We start from the raw sequence: 15,034 nt of genomic DNA, 5'->3' as shown, positions 1-15,034 counted from the left end.
ACAAAATACTAGCGATGTATTGAAATGTTCTTTTGTTTGATTCTCATGATTCCATAATTTTATCCTTATAATCAAGGGATTCCATAATTTTTCCCCCTGTTTGGTCTTGAAAAGTAACTGTTACTGGCTGCACATTATGTTTTCATGATTTCTTTTAGTGTTCCTTAAAGCCAGAAAGTTGACATTTGAAATGACTATAGTTTTGTGCCGTCTGTGATCTGCTTTTATTATACAAAAGTAAACAACTGAATGAACATCCTCAGAGCCAGGTGATTTCATAATTTTTGCCAAGGGTTGTATATGGCCATCATCCTGGTATATATGGCCCTCATCCTGGTCCCTTCCTGGTATATATGATCCCCATCCTAGGCCCATTCTGGTATATATGTCCTCCCTTATCCTGGTATATAGAATCCCCATCTTGGTATTTACTGGTGAAAATGGGCCCCCTTAGCTCTTGGGCTGCAGGTTGCACCAATGATGTGTGTGCACCTGCTGTCATCCTGGTATATATGTCCCTCATCACACTGCAGACATAAAACAATGATTATACTCACCATCCCTCTGCTCCTCCAGAGTGCGGTGTTTTCTTTGATGCTGGCAAGTGAATTCAGTGTGTAAACGGCGCATCGCATGAGGTCACTGCCATGCACCTGCAGTTACACGCGGACATCAGCTGGCAGAATATTCACTGCTCCCCACATCCGGGATTATGGACTTGGGGAGCAGTGAATATTCATTCTCTAATAGACACACGTGATCACACAGCCGCAGCATTAAGTTAGCGCCTGGGTGATAATGTGTGCCCACTATTAAAGAGAAGGAATAGTCACTGCTCCCCATGCCCATAATTCTGCCCCTTCCTAGATGCCGACTTTAGTACCTAGAGGTAGACTGGATTATGGGAGTGAGCAGCAGTGAATATTCACTTTCTTTAGCCCCGACGCCGGTTCCTGCCTCCTGTGACCCACTCCTCATCTGCCACCCCTCCAGCTACAGTCAGGAGCATTCGGACTATGAGACACCCCCACCTCCCCTTTCCTACACATTTTTTTGGGGGGAAAATCTGTCAAAGTCCAAAAAATACAGTCATTGGTTAACAAATAGTAAAAATAAAAAATTACAATAGTCAAAATCACATCATAATAGGGTACAAATTATTGGGAATCGTCTGACCGTTTCAGGCACCACCCTCTTTCACTAAATTCCTCTGATAATTTTAAAAAGTGTCCCTAATGTCCCCCAAAAGAAACCTTCAAGATTTCGAGATCTCACAACCCTCAGTGATCACTCTCACAGTGAAAGTGTGGGTTCTACGACCCCAGCGCTGCGGCATCCTTCTTAAGCAGTTCAGTAAAATCTTATAAAAGTATGTGACCGCGCTGGATTAGTTGAGAGAGCAATGTCTTGTGCTTAGAGCAGCCGCAGAGATCTGTGGGATCCCGCTCTACACACGGAGAAATGAAATTCAGGCTCAACTTTGCTAGTAAATTGGGCATTTCGAGAGCCTTTAGGAACATTTGTGAAAGGTTTTGATACTGGATTATATTTAGATAATTCACTAATCTCAGGTTGCCCTATACTTTATTTACTAAAAAGCGCAGCCCCAGATTGGAGATAGGAACTCTTAAGTATATCACATTGTATATAATTGCATTTCAAATCTTGTTGTTTTGTTAATAAATGCTTGTAAATATATATTCTTCATGCCTGGCTTTCTCTATTGTCTAGATGTGATGATTTTGTCTCAGAAACTCTGGAGTTGAGGCAGAAGTGTAGACATTTCCCACAAAAGTAGTGAGGGGAGAATTGAATCACATTGCATCCTAGTGTTACGCTAGGTACGGGGAAGCACCAAGCGCATGGTGAAAGGGAATGGAAGGGAAACCCTTTGTCTAGGAAGATAGTGACCCCTTACCAAACCTACTGCTGGTCTCTAGTGTCCCTCACCATCCTAAATAGGTTACGCATCTATGCGCCGAGCCAGATACCTGACCTTAGGTATCACTAATGCTGGGCCCTAAATAGTGAACAGATGGGATGAGCTTTTTGTCAACCCCACTAAACAACTATAGAAGACATAAGGGGGACACGGGAAAAAGCATGAACTACTTATCATTAGATGACTCAGGATGGAGTTCAGCAGAGCTTTCAGCCACAATACCACAGAGGAGAACAAGCCACCTGCTTGCAATCTCAGCTTGAAGGAACTAAAAATATCACCAGCACAATCCAAAGGAAGGAAGAAGTATTTAAGCACCAACGGAATACTGATCATCAACAGCTGGGGGGAAGTCGAGCTCCTGCTGGGTCTAAAAGGGAGAGAGATGAATCCAGCAGGAAAGCTCCCTATACCAATGAATACCGACACCACAAATAATAGAAAGTCAGAGAGCATTCTGCGCAGCCAGACGCTGTGACCATTGATGGCAAGAAACCACATGACTGTCTGTCACCCATGACATCTAGATATGTGGACGTTAGGATACTCTGGTCCCAATTCATCAAAGCTTTTATGCCAAAATATTGTCACACAAGCTTTGAAAAGTCTCACAAATTTGGCTTAAGTCAGAGTTGATGAAGAGCAAGTAACATTTATGATACCTATGCTGGGGTTTTCTGAATTAATGGGGTTCTGTCACTAAGTGTTTACCTCATAATTAAACATCAGAATAATATAAAGACAAGGACTCTGATTCCAATGATGTGTCACTTACTGTAGTTTTGTCAAATCACTGTATTACCAGTAGGGGCTTATCACTAAAGAACTAGTAAACCTGCTGCCATGTATCCTCCATCTCCATAAGCTCTGTATAACCCTGCCCTACCCCTGATTGGCAGCTTTATGTCAATGCCCATTGTACACAGTTGCCAATCAGTGGTGTGGGTGAGGTTATACACAAAAGCATTTCGAGAACTGGTAGATCTTAAGCAGAGAAGACTGATTGTTATTAAAACTTCCGCAAGCAGCCAAGTAAGTGACACATCGCTGGAATGAGGGTCTCTGCTGATACAGGTTGATTGGACACGTTACATGTAGCTTTGTTACTCTTAATCTATAAATCACATCCTAAAGCCATACGCTATTAATTTTAGATTTTTAATCTGAAAAGTAGACTGTGTTTCTAAAAATATACAAAAGATATTACAAAGGGGAATAAAACAATACAGCATATACAATTACATAAAATAAAAGGGAATAACGAAAGAAAATTACTGAACCTGGATCACAGAAATGACTTCAGATTTCTGGAGGGAAGGACTCCAATGGAATCTGGAACAATCCTACACAGCAATGTACCTGCACTGAACAAGGATCATAATTGGCATTAGCTGTTTATTAACACAAGTTACACCCACATACCTCCCCTCTGGTGACTCATAACAGGGCTGGACTTCAAATAATTATAAGATGTGTCTAAAGGCCCTGTCACACACAGAGAAAAATCTTTGGAAGATCTGTGGTTGCAGTGAAATCATGGACATATTGTTCCATTTGTACACAGCCACAAACCTAGCACTGATTGTCTACAATTTCACTGCAACCACAGATCTTTCACAGATTTATCTCTGTGTGTGACAGGGCCTTTAGTCTTAAAAAATGATGAGTCACAACTTTTACAATATCTTCGTCCCTTGAGGTCCCAGGCAGAAGATATTACCATCATCTTTCCTATCATGATTTTATCTGTTCATAGATAGGAGACATTGAATAGATATTTTTATCTCTCTGGCCAATATCTATTTAGCAGGACCCAGACCATCACCCAATGATGCAGAATGATGCTTTGCGTTTTCCACTTTATCTCAAATTTGAAAATATGACTTTCCTATCTATTATATTGATGCAGTTCATAAAACCTCAATTCAAATTTTCTTTAAGGGGAAACAAAGGATTTGAATTTATCTGCTATTTTTCTGTTCAACTGCTGCTCTCCTCACTACCGGTCATAAATCTGTCCTTTTCTGCATTCTTGTGCATTCAAGCTGAAATTGGCCTCACATCTGCTAGGATTTTCTTTACTTACCTGTTTCCAAAGGAGGGGTCAGCTTCACAAGGGTCTAGTTAGACTACATATTGATGTGTTCCCAAAATCAAGCTTTTATCCTCTTGAAAGCCAAGGTCATTTTTTTGACACTTTCCTCGATTTGTTGCTTGAAATCTTTCATTAAAATCAGAAATATTACACTCCCAAGTACCCAAAATAACTAAAAAATGGAAAGGTTGCCCAAAAATCATTATGCAATGATTCACATATTAACTCTTATCTCCCAAAAAGGGGGATGGAATAGTCATCCAAAATAAGGATGACTACATAAGGAAGCTCAGAATATTCTCTCCAACCCCATACACTAAGGGATTACAACTATGGATCCTTTTTAAATCTAAATATGCTCTCCTCATAAGAAAAGCGTGTAAACGTGTCCTTCCTGAGTGGAATGATGCGGCTCTTGTGGCTCTTTTTCAGAAGGGGTTGGCAGAGCCTGTTAAGGCTGTTATGGTGGGCTGTCCTGTCCCCTCTGGTCTCAATGACTCTGTCATTCGCCAATCAGATTGACAGATGTTTACGTGAACGTAAAACAATGCGTGCAGAGGTTTTGCTCTCAGAGCAGTCTCCGGAGCCTATGCAGTGTGATAGGGTCCTTTCTAGGGCGGAACGGCAAGGTTTTAGACGTCGTAATAAGCTGTGTTTCTTCTGTGGAAACGCCTCTCACACTATTTCTGTCTGCCCTAAGCGTGAAAAACGATTTGCCTGTTCATTTACTTTGGGCAATATACATCCTAAGTTTCTTTTGTCAGTTTCTTTGATCTGTTCCCTGTCATCATTTTCGGCTATGGCTTTTATTGATATAGAAGTGGTCCTGAACTTGATGGATTTTGGGTTTGCTGAGCGCTGTGGTTTTCCTATGGCACCTTTGCATACTCCAATTACTTTGAGGGGTATTGATGCTACTCTTTTAGCTGAAAATAAGCCCCAGTTTTGGACCCAGGTGACAATGTGGGAGCGCCTGACCATCAGGAGGTTTCTAAGTTTTTGGTCTTGCATAATTTCCATGACATTTTAGTACTGGGATTTCCTTGGTTGCAAGCCTATAATCCAGTTTTGGATTGGACATCTTTGTCTGTGACTAGTTGGGGCTGTCAATGTGTGCATAGTGACACTTCTGTTTTGTCTATTTTATATCAGACACAGGAGGTCCCTGACTATTTGGCGGGTTTCATGGATGTATTTAATGAGACCGAGGCTGTGTCCTTACCTCCGCATAGGGACTATGATTGCGCTATTGAATTAGTGTCTGTATGTAAATTTCCTAAGGGACAGCTTTTCAATTTATCTGTACCTGAACGTGTTGCTATGCGGACTTATATTAAGGGTCATTGGAGAAGGGTCACATCAGACCATCATTTTCACTCTTGGGTGCCGGTTTTTTGATCTTCGGGGGGCATATGATCTCATTCGCATTAAGTAGGGTGATGATTGTAAGACGGTGTTTAATACCCCTGAGGGGCATTTTGAGTACCTAGTGATGCCCTTTGGGCTCACTAATGTCCCTTCCATCCACCAATCTTTCATGAATGATATTTTCCGGGACTTTGTTGACAAGTTTTTGATTGTCTATTTGGACGACATTTTAATTTTTTCTGACAACTGGGATTCTCATGTTGAACAGGTTCGGACAGTGTTTCAGGTTCTCAGGGACAATGCGCTATATGTTAAGGGATTGAAATATCTTTTTCGTGTACAAAAGATCTCTTTTTTGGGGTTCATTTTGTCCCCATCTTCTATTGAAATGGATTCGGTCAAGGTCCAGGCCATTCATGATTGGGTTCAGCCTACTTCTTTGAAAGCCCTTCAGAAGTTTTTGGGTTTTGCTAATTTCTATTGTAAATTCATGGGCAATTTTTCCAGTATTGTCAAGCCATTGACTGATTTGACCAAAAAGAGAGATGATGTTGTGAATTGGTCTCCAGAGGCAGTCTTGGCTTTTCAGGAGCTTAAAAGGAGGTTTACTTCTGCTCCAGTCTTGTGGCAGTCTGATGTGTCTATTCCTTTTCAGGTGGTGATCGATGCCTCAGAGATCGGAGCTGGGGCTGTCTTGTCTCAAAGAGACCATGTGACTTCTAAAATTAGACCCTGTGCTTTTTTTCCCCGAAAAGTTTCACCACCAGAACGAATTGATGATGTGGGGAATCGGGAATTATTGGCTATGAAGTAGGCGTTTGAGAAATGGCGACATTGGCTGGAGGGGGCAAGACATCAAACTGTTGTACTCACCGATCATAAGAATTTGATCTATCTCGAATCTGCCAAGAGGTTGAATCCCAGGCAGGCTATATGGGTCTTGTTTTCACGCGCATTAATTTTTTGGTCTCTTATATTCCGGGCACTAAGAAAATTAAGGAGTTTCTTTGCTGATTCTCTTCATGTGACCGAGCCTGCTACCATCCTGCATGAGGGAATTATTCTCTCCGCGATCTCACCCGATTTGAGACTAGCTCTTCAGGAATTTCAGGAGAACAAACCTGAGAGATGTCATGTGGGGAAATTCTACGCACCTGACCAATGGAGGAGTAAAGTGATGTCTGAAATTCATTGTACTGCGTTGGCTGGTCATCCTGGGATTTTTGGCACAAGGGATTTGGTGAATAGCTCCTTTTGGTGGCCTTCTCTGTCTCGTGATGTGAGGAGTTTTGTGTAGTCCTGTGGGATTTGTTCTAGATTCAAGCCTTGTTGTGCTTGTTCTAGTGGATTGTTATTGCCATTGCCGATGCAATGGACTCACATCTCAATGGATTTTATTTCCGATCTGCCTGTTTCTCAGAGGATGATGGTTATTTGGGTAATCTGTGATAGATTTTCCTTAATGGTTCATTTGGTGCCACTGCCTAAGTTTCCATCAGCTTCGGAGTTGGTGCCTTTGTTTCTTCGTCAGTTCGTTCGCATGGTATTCCTGAGAATGTTGTGTCCGACAGAGGAGTCCAGTTTGTGTCTAGATTTTGGAGAGCTTTTTCTTCAAGGCTGGGAATTGAGTTATCTTTCTCCTCTGCGCTTCATCCTCAGACCAATGGACAGACTGAGAGGACAAACCAGACTTTGGAAACCTATTTAAGATGTTTTGTGTCTGCTGATCAGGATGACTGGGTTTCTTTTTTGTCTTTGGCTGAGTTTGCTCTTAATAATAGGGCTAGTTCGGCCACGTTGTTGTCTCCTTTTTTTTAGCAATTTCGGGTTTCATCCTCGGTTTTCTTCGGAGCAGATGGAGGCTTCGGCCTTTCCAGGTGTTGATTCTGTAGTAGATAAAATGTAGCAAATTTGGGATCAAGTGGTGGATAAATTGTCCCACTCCCAGGAAAATGCCCAACGGTTTGCCAAGCAGCGTAGGACTCTGGGTCCCCGGTTTAAAGTGGGGGACTTGGTCTGGTTGTCCTCCAGATATGTTCCTATCAAAGTCTTGTCTCCAAAATTTAAGCCAAGGTTTATTGGACCTTATAAAATTTTGGAGATGACTAATCCTGTTTCTTTCCGTTTGGCTCTTCCAGAGACTTTCAAGATTCACAATCTCTTTCATAAGTCTTTGTTGAAAAAATTTGTTGAACCGTTAGTGCCCATGGCTGCACTTCCTGATCCTGTGTTGGTCGAGGGGAATCTGGAATATGTCGTGGAGAAGATTTTGGATTCCCATATTTCTAGATGGAAGCTCCACTACCTGGTCAAGTGGCAAGGTTATGGTCAGGAGGATAATTCTTGGGTGTTTGCTTCTGACATACATGCTGATTGCTTGGTTTGTGCTTTTCATCGGGCCCATCCTGACAAAGCCTGGGGCTCTGGTGAGGGTTCGGTGAACCCTCCTCAAGGGGGGGTACTGTTGTGAATACATTTAGACTAGGTTCCAGTTTGGGGATCCTTCTTGTGGTCAGTGCTGGTAGTGAAGTCTGCTTGCTGAATAGAAACAAGACAGCTGGGGATGATTGGCAATCAGGTTATTCTGACTGGGCCTATATAACCGAGTAGTGGTCTCTTGTTCCTGGCCGGTGCTCAATGTTGTTTCCTGTGTGCTAAGGACATTCTGAAGCCAGCCCTTCCTTCTGTGTCTACCAGAACTCCTTTCAGATAAGTTTGGTCTTTGTATCTCTGCTGGTGGTTTCCACCTTCTTGTTGTTTTTCTGATTAGATACTAAGGCTTATTTCCTATTTTGCCTGTGTGGAGTTCTGGGTGGAGTTGGATCATTCCCTGCTGGGAATGTCTGTGTACCTTGCTCCATATTCTGCTATGTATTTTGTTTTGTCTTGCTTGGTACTAATTTCAGTCCCTCCACTATATTAGTGTTTTGTTTGGATCCCAGTAACACCAGAGTGCTGATATAGTGGGGGGAGTCCATGTGGGCTCAGTATTTTTCCATATCAGGCGTGTTGGTTATTTTTCTAGGGTATTGCACGGCTGCAGACAGTGCTCTTTTCTGTTCTTTAATATTTAGATAGTTTGGGCCTCAGCTTTGCTCAACCTGTTTTCTACCTGTATATTGTGTTTTCCTACATCACCGTAAGCTTTATATGTGGGGGGGGCTATCTATATCTTTGGGGACTGCTCCGAGGCAGATTAGCATTTCCTGTATTTCTCTTTGTAGGAATAATTAGTTATTCGGCTGTGTCGAGGCGACCAGGTCATCATAGGCACATCCCACGGCTACTTCTAGTTGTGTGTGTTAGGTCTGCAGTTCGCTGAGTTTCCAACCTCTCTGGTTACATTCTGGGTTTCCTAGTTTTTTGTCCTTTTTCGAATCCTCCTCAGTCACTGAATCATAATAGCACACAATAAGCCGGTCCATAAAACCTACAGTGCTGACAATGCACACTATAAGCCGATCCATATAACCTGCGGTGCTGACAATGCACACTATAAGCCGGTCCATATAACAGTATCTACAATGTATATTACAGTTCTTTACTTAACAGCAGGATTAACCCTTCCTCCTCCGAGCTCCGACAGTAGGTAGCATCTTGGCCTCTATAACCGTCTTGGCTTTGAGCAGTTTGTGGCTTTCTGGATCTCGCTATGTTCGGGTTCTACCTTGATTTAGGATAAATGGCGCCTGGATTTTTCCTTTCCACAACAGAGAGTTTCCTTCTCCTTACCAGACACCATCACTAGAGGATAGGAGTGACTGGAAGTAGCCCCACCGCCTCCAGCGTCATACACCTCTCCCCTCAATACTCAGCCTTCACCTCCTGAGTCCTCAGACGCAGACATCTTTCTCTATTTTTCCTGTCAGAAAAGGACCCGGTAATCTCCCCACAGCTGCGTCACTTCCTGTTACCATGTAAGAGAAAGGTAGTTTTGAGAACGGCCAGCAGAGGTCAGTGTAGATGCTACAACTCTCAGAGCAAGGCTTCAGAAGGCACAGATAATGCGCAACATTATAGAGAAACACACGGCCATCAGGGGACATTCCAGTAGTGTCTACTCTGGGTCACTGCACACTCACAGTCCCACTCACTACACATCGTACACACACAGCTCTGCCCCGTACACCTCGTACACACACAGCTCTGCTCCGTACACATCATACACTCACAGCTCTCTTTCATTCACTTCGTACACACACAGCTCCGCTTCGTACACCTCATACACACACGGCTCCGCTCCGTACATGTCGTACACACGCGGCTCCGCTCCATACACCTCGTACACACACAGCTCCGCTCTGTACACCTCGTACACACACGGCTCCGCTCCGTACACCTCGTACACACACGGCTCCGCTCCGTACACCTCGTACACACACGGCTCCGCTCCGTACACCTCGTACACACACGGCTCCGCTCCGTACACCTCGTACATACACAGCTCCGCTCCGTACACCTCGTACACACACGGCTCCGCTCCGTACACGTCATACACACACGGCTCTGTTCCGTACACCTCGTACACACACGGCTCCGAGGTGTACGGAGCGGAGCCGTGTGTGTACGAGGTGTACGGAGCGTACACACACGGCTCCGCTCCGTACACGTCATACACACACGGCTCCGCTCCGTACACCTCGTACACACACGGCTCCGCTCTGTACACCTCGTACACACACAGCTCCCCTCTGTACACCTCATACACACACGGCTCCGCTCCGTACACCTCGTACACACACGGCTCCGCTCCGTACACCTCGTACACACACGGCTCCGCTCCGTACACCTCGTACACACACGGCTCCGCTCCGTACACGTCATACACACACGGCTCTGTTCCGTACACCTCGTACACACACGGCTCCGAGGTGTACGGAGCGGAGCCGTGTGTGTACGAGGTGTACGGAGCGTACACACACGGCTCCGCTCCGTACACGTCATACACACACGGCTCCGCTCCGTACACCTCGTACACACACGGCTCCGCTCTGTACACCTCGTACACACACAGCTCCCCTCTGTACACCTCATACACACACGGCTCCGCTCCGTACACCTCGTACACACACGGCTCCGCTCCGTACACCTCGTACACACACGGCTCCGCTCCGTACACCTCGTACACACACGGCTCCGCTCCGTACACGTCATACACACACGGCTCTGTTCCGTACACCTCGTACACACACGGCTCCGCTCCGTACACCTCGTACACACACGGCTCCGCTCCGTACACCTCGTACACACACGGCTCCGCTCCGTACACGTCATACACACACGGCTCCGCTCCGTACACCTCGTACACACACGGCTCCGCTCCGTACACCTCGTACACACACGGCTCCGCTCCGTACACCTCGTACACACACGGCTCTGCTCCGTACACCTCGTACACACACGGCTCCGCTCCGTACACATCATACACACACGGCTCTGTTCCCTACACCTCGTACACACGTGGCTCCGCTCCGTACACCTCGTACACACACGGCTCTGTTCCGTACACATCGTACACACACGGCTCCGCTCCGTACACGTCATACACACACGGCTCCGCTCCGTACACCTCGTACACACACGGCTCCGCTCCGTACACCTCGTACACACACGGCTCTGCTACATCCACACATAAACTCCCCCTCATCCAGCACCATGACAACCAGCACAGCAGAGTCCTGCATACACTGAGGAGCTGATCATGTGACCCCTGACTCCTCCCCTCCATGTGACATCATCACAGGTCCTGTAAGCACAGAGCAGCCATATATCTAGTGTGCGGCTCTGCAGGTGGAGGTAGGTGCAGGGTATTATATATCTAGTGTGCGGCTCTGCAGGTGGAGGTAGGTGCAGGGTATTATATATCTAGTGTGCGGCTCTGCAGGTGGAGGTAGGTGCAGGGTATTATATATCTAGTGTGCGGCTCTGCAGGTGGAGGTAGGTGCAGGGTATTATATATCTAGTGTGCGGCTCTGCAGGTGGAGGTAGGTGCAGGGTATTATATATCTGTGTGCGGCTCTGCAGGTGGAGGTAGGTGCAGGGTATTATATATCTAGTGTGCGGCTCTGCAGGTGGAGGTAGGTGCAGGGTATTATATATCTAGTGTGCGGCTCTGCAGGTGGAGGTAGGTGCAGGGTATTATATATCTAGTGTGCGGCTCTGCAGGTGGAGGTAGGTGCAGGGTATTATATATCTGTGTGCGGCTCTGCAGGTGGAGGTAGGTGCAGGGTATTATATATCTGTGTGCGGCTCTGCAGGTGGAGGTAGGTGCAGGGTATTATATATCTAGTGTGCGGCTCTGCAGGTGGAGGTAGGTGCAGGGTATTATATATCTGTGTGCGGCTCTGCAGGTGGAGGTAGGTGCAGGGTATTATATATCTAGTGTGCGGCTCTGCAGGAGGAGGTAGGTGCAGGGTATTATATATCTAGTGTGCGGCTCTGCAGGTGGAGGTAGGTGCAGGGTATTATATATCTAGTGTGCGGCTCTGCAGGTGGAGGTAGGTGCAGGGTATTATATATCTAGTGTGCGGCTCTGCAGGTGGAGGTAGGTGCAGGGTATTATATATCTAGTGTGCGGCTCTGCAGGTGGAGGTAGGTGCAGGGTATTATATATCTAGTGTGCGGCTCTGCAGGTGGAGGTAGGTGCAGGGTATTATATATCTGTGTGCGGCTCTGCAGGTGGAGGTAGGTGCAGGGTATTATATATCTAGTGTGCGGCTCTGCAGGTGGAGGTAGGTGCAGGGTATTATATATCTAGTGTGCGGCTCTGCAGGTGGAGGTAGGTGCAGGGTATTATATATCTAGTGTGCGGCTCTGCAGGTGGAGGTAGGTGCAGGGTATTATATATCTGTGTGCGGCTCTGCAGGTGGAGGTAGGTGCAGGGTATTATATATCTGTGTGCGGCTCTGCAGGTGGAGGTAGGTGCAGGGTATTATATATCTAGTGTGCGGCTCTGCAGGTGGAGGTAGGTGCAGGGTATTATATATCTGTGTGCGGCTCTGCAGGTGGAGGTAGGTGCAGGGTATTATATATCTAGTGTGCGGCTCTGCAGGAGGAGGTAGGTGCAGGGTATTATATATCTAGTGTGCGGCTCTGCAGGTGGAGGTAGGTGCAGGGTATTATATATCTAGTGTGCGGCTCTGCAGGTGGAGGTAGGTGCAGGGTATTATATATCTAGTGTGCGGCTCTGCAGGTGGAGGTAGATGCAGGTTATTATATATCTAGTGTGCGGCTCTGCAGGAGGAGGTAGGTGCAGGGTATTATATATCTAGTGTGCGGCTCTGCAGGTGGAGGTAGGTGCAGGGTATTATATATCTAGTGTGCGGCTCTGCAGGTGGAGGTAGGTGCAGGGTATTATATATCTAGTGTGCGGCTCTGCAGGTGGAGGTAGGTGCAGGTTATTATATATCTAGTGTGCGGCTCTGCAGGTGGAGGTAGGTGCAGGTTATTATATATCTAGTGTGCGGCTCTGCAGGTGGAGGTAGGTGCAGGGTATTATATATCTAGTGTGCGGCTCTGCAGGAGGAGGTAGGTGCAGGGTATTATATATCTAGTGTGCGGCTCTGCAGGTGGAGGTAGGTGCAGGTTATTATATATCTAGTGTGCGGCTCTGCAGGTGGAGGTAGGTGCAGGTTATTATATATCTAGTGTGCGGCTCTGCAGGTGGAGGTAGGTGCAGGGTATTATATATCTAGTGTGCGGCTCTGCAGGTGGAGGTAGGTGCAGGTTATTATATATCTGTGTGCGGCTCTGCAGGTGGAGGTAGGTGCAGGTTATTATATATCTGTGTGCGGCTCTGCAGGTGGAGGTAGGTGCAGGGTATTATATATCTGTGTGCGGCTCTGCAGGTGGAGGTAGGTGCAGGGTATTATATATCTAGTGTGCGGCTCTGCAGGTGGAGGTAGGTGCAGGGTATTATATATCTGTGTGCGGCTCTGCAGGTGGAGGTAGGTGCAGGGTATTATATATCTAGTGTGTGGCTCTGCAGGTGGAGGTAGGTGCAGGGTATTATATATCTGTGTGCGGCTCTGCAGGTGGAGGTAGGTGCAGGGTATTATATATCTAGTGTGCGGCTCTGCAGGTGGAGGTAGGTGCAGGGTATTATATATCTAGTGTGCGGCTCTGCAGGTGGAGGTAGGTGCAGGGTATTATATATCTGTGTGCGGCTCTGCAGGTGGAGGTAGGTGCAGGGTATTATATATCTAGTGTGCGGCTCTGCAGGTGGAGGTAGGTGCAGGGTATTATATATCTAGTGTGCGGCTCTGCAGGTGGAGGTAGGTGCAGGTTATTATATATCTGTGTGCGGCTCTGCAGGTGGAGGTAGGTGCAGGGTATTATATATCTGTGTGCGGCTCTGCAGGAGGAGGTAGGTGCAGGGTATTATATATCTAGTGTGCGGCTCTGCAGGTGGAGGTAGGTGCAGGGTATTATATATCTAGTGTGCGGCTCTGCAGGTGGAGGTAGGTGCAGGGTATTATATATCTAGTGTGCGGCTCTGCAGGTGGAGGTAGGTGCAGGGTATTATATATCTAGTGTGCGGCTCTGCAGGTGGAGGTAGGTGCAGGGTATTATATATCTAGTGTGCGGCTCTGCAGGTGGAGGTAGGTGCAGGGTATTATATATCTAGTGTGCGGCTCTGCAGGTGGAGGTAGGTGCAGGTTATTATATATCTGTGTGCGGCTCTGCAGGTGGAGGTAGGTGCAGGGTATTATATATCTAGTGTGCGGCTCTGCAGGTGGAGGTAGGTGCAGGGTATTATATATCTAGTGTGCGGCTCTGCAGGTGGAGGTAGGTGCAGGGTATTATATATCTAGTGTGCGGCTCTGCAGGTGGAGGTAGGTGCAGGTTATTTATCGCTTCCTTATATATTGCCTCTATACTCTGTGGCGCTGTACACATTATTAGCAAAATATAAAACAACAAAAAGAGGAATAATAATCCTCCAAAAATTAAGCAAATACAGCAAAAAGAGGCAGCGGATGTAAAACTGCCCGGGCAAATTTTGACCACGCCCCTAGCCACACCCCCAGCCACACCCATTTGGCAGTAAGGGTCATTCAGCAGATGCCGTGGACTGTTCATTCATATTTATAGCAGTCAGAATTTTTTTATATTTCTGTGTCACTATATGACATGTTGCTTATTTGTGCCTATCAATCCGTGTTCACACGTTGCATAAATTCTGTTTCTTTTTGTTTCTGTCTGCACCAAACTACACAATAACAATCTTCTCTGTTTTTTCCATTTTTTTTGCTGCATTTTTTTCTGCCTTTTCTCCATTATTTAATGTGTTTTTGGTTCAGATGTGAATCTGCGTTTTTAAGTGTTTTTATTGTACAGAGAGGCTTTTTCTTGCATTTTTTTAAGCTCCACATAGAAACCTCCAGAGAACACTGGTGCGTGGAAAGACGCCGCTGAACTGTGCGGATTTCGTGTTTCTTTCTTTATAAGCTTCAGGATTCACATCAGCAACAAACATGTATCAAATAAGGGGGACAATGTATAAAAAATACCGCAAACACGCAATAATCAGAGAACATTGTTATTGCACTCATGGCGCGGACACCTGCAGAAAAAATGCAGTATTTACGTTATGTGTGAACACTGCCTCAGTGATCCATTTTTATTAC

This window comes from Anomaloglossus baeobatrachus, chromosome 5, assembly GCF_048569485.1.
Source record: "Anomaloglossus baeobatrachus isolate aAnoBae1 chromosome 5, aAnoBae1.hap1, whole genome shotgun sequence".
In the NCBI taxonomy this organism is placed as follows: domain Eukaryota; kingdom Metazoa; phylum Chordata; class Amphibia; order Anura; family Aromobatidae; genus Anomaloglossus; species Anomaloglossus baeobatrachus.
The sequence above is the reverse complement of the archived record's forward strand: the minus strand, read 5'-3'. Positions refer to the sequence as shown.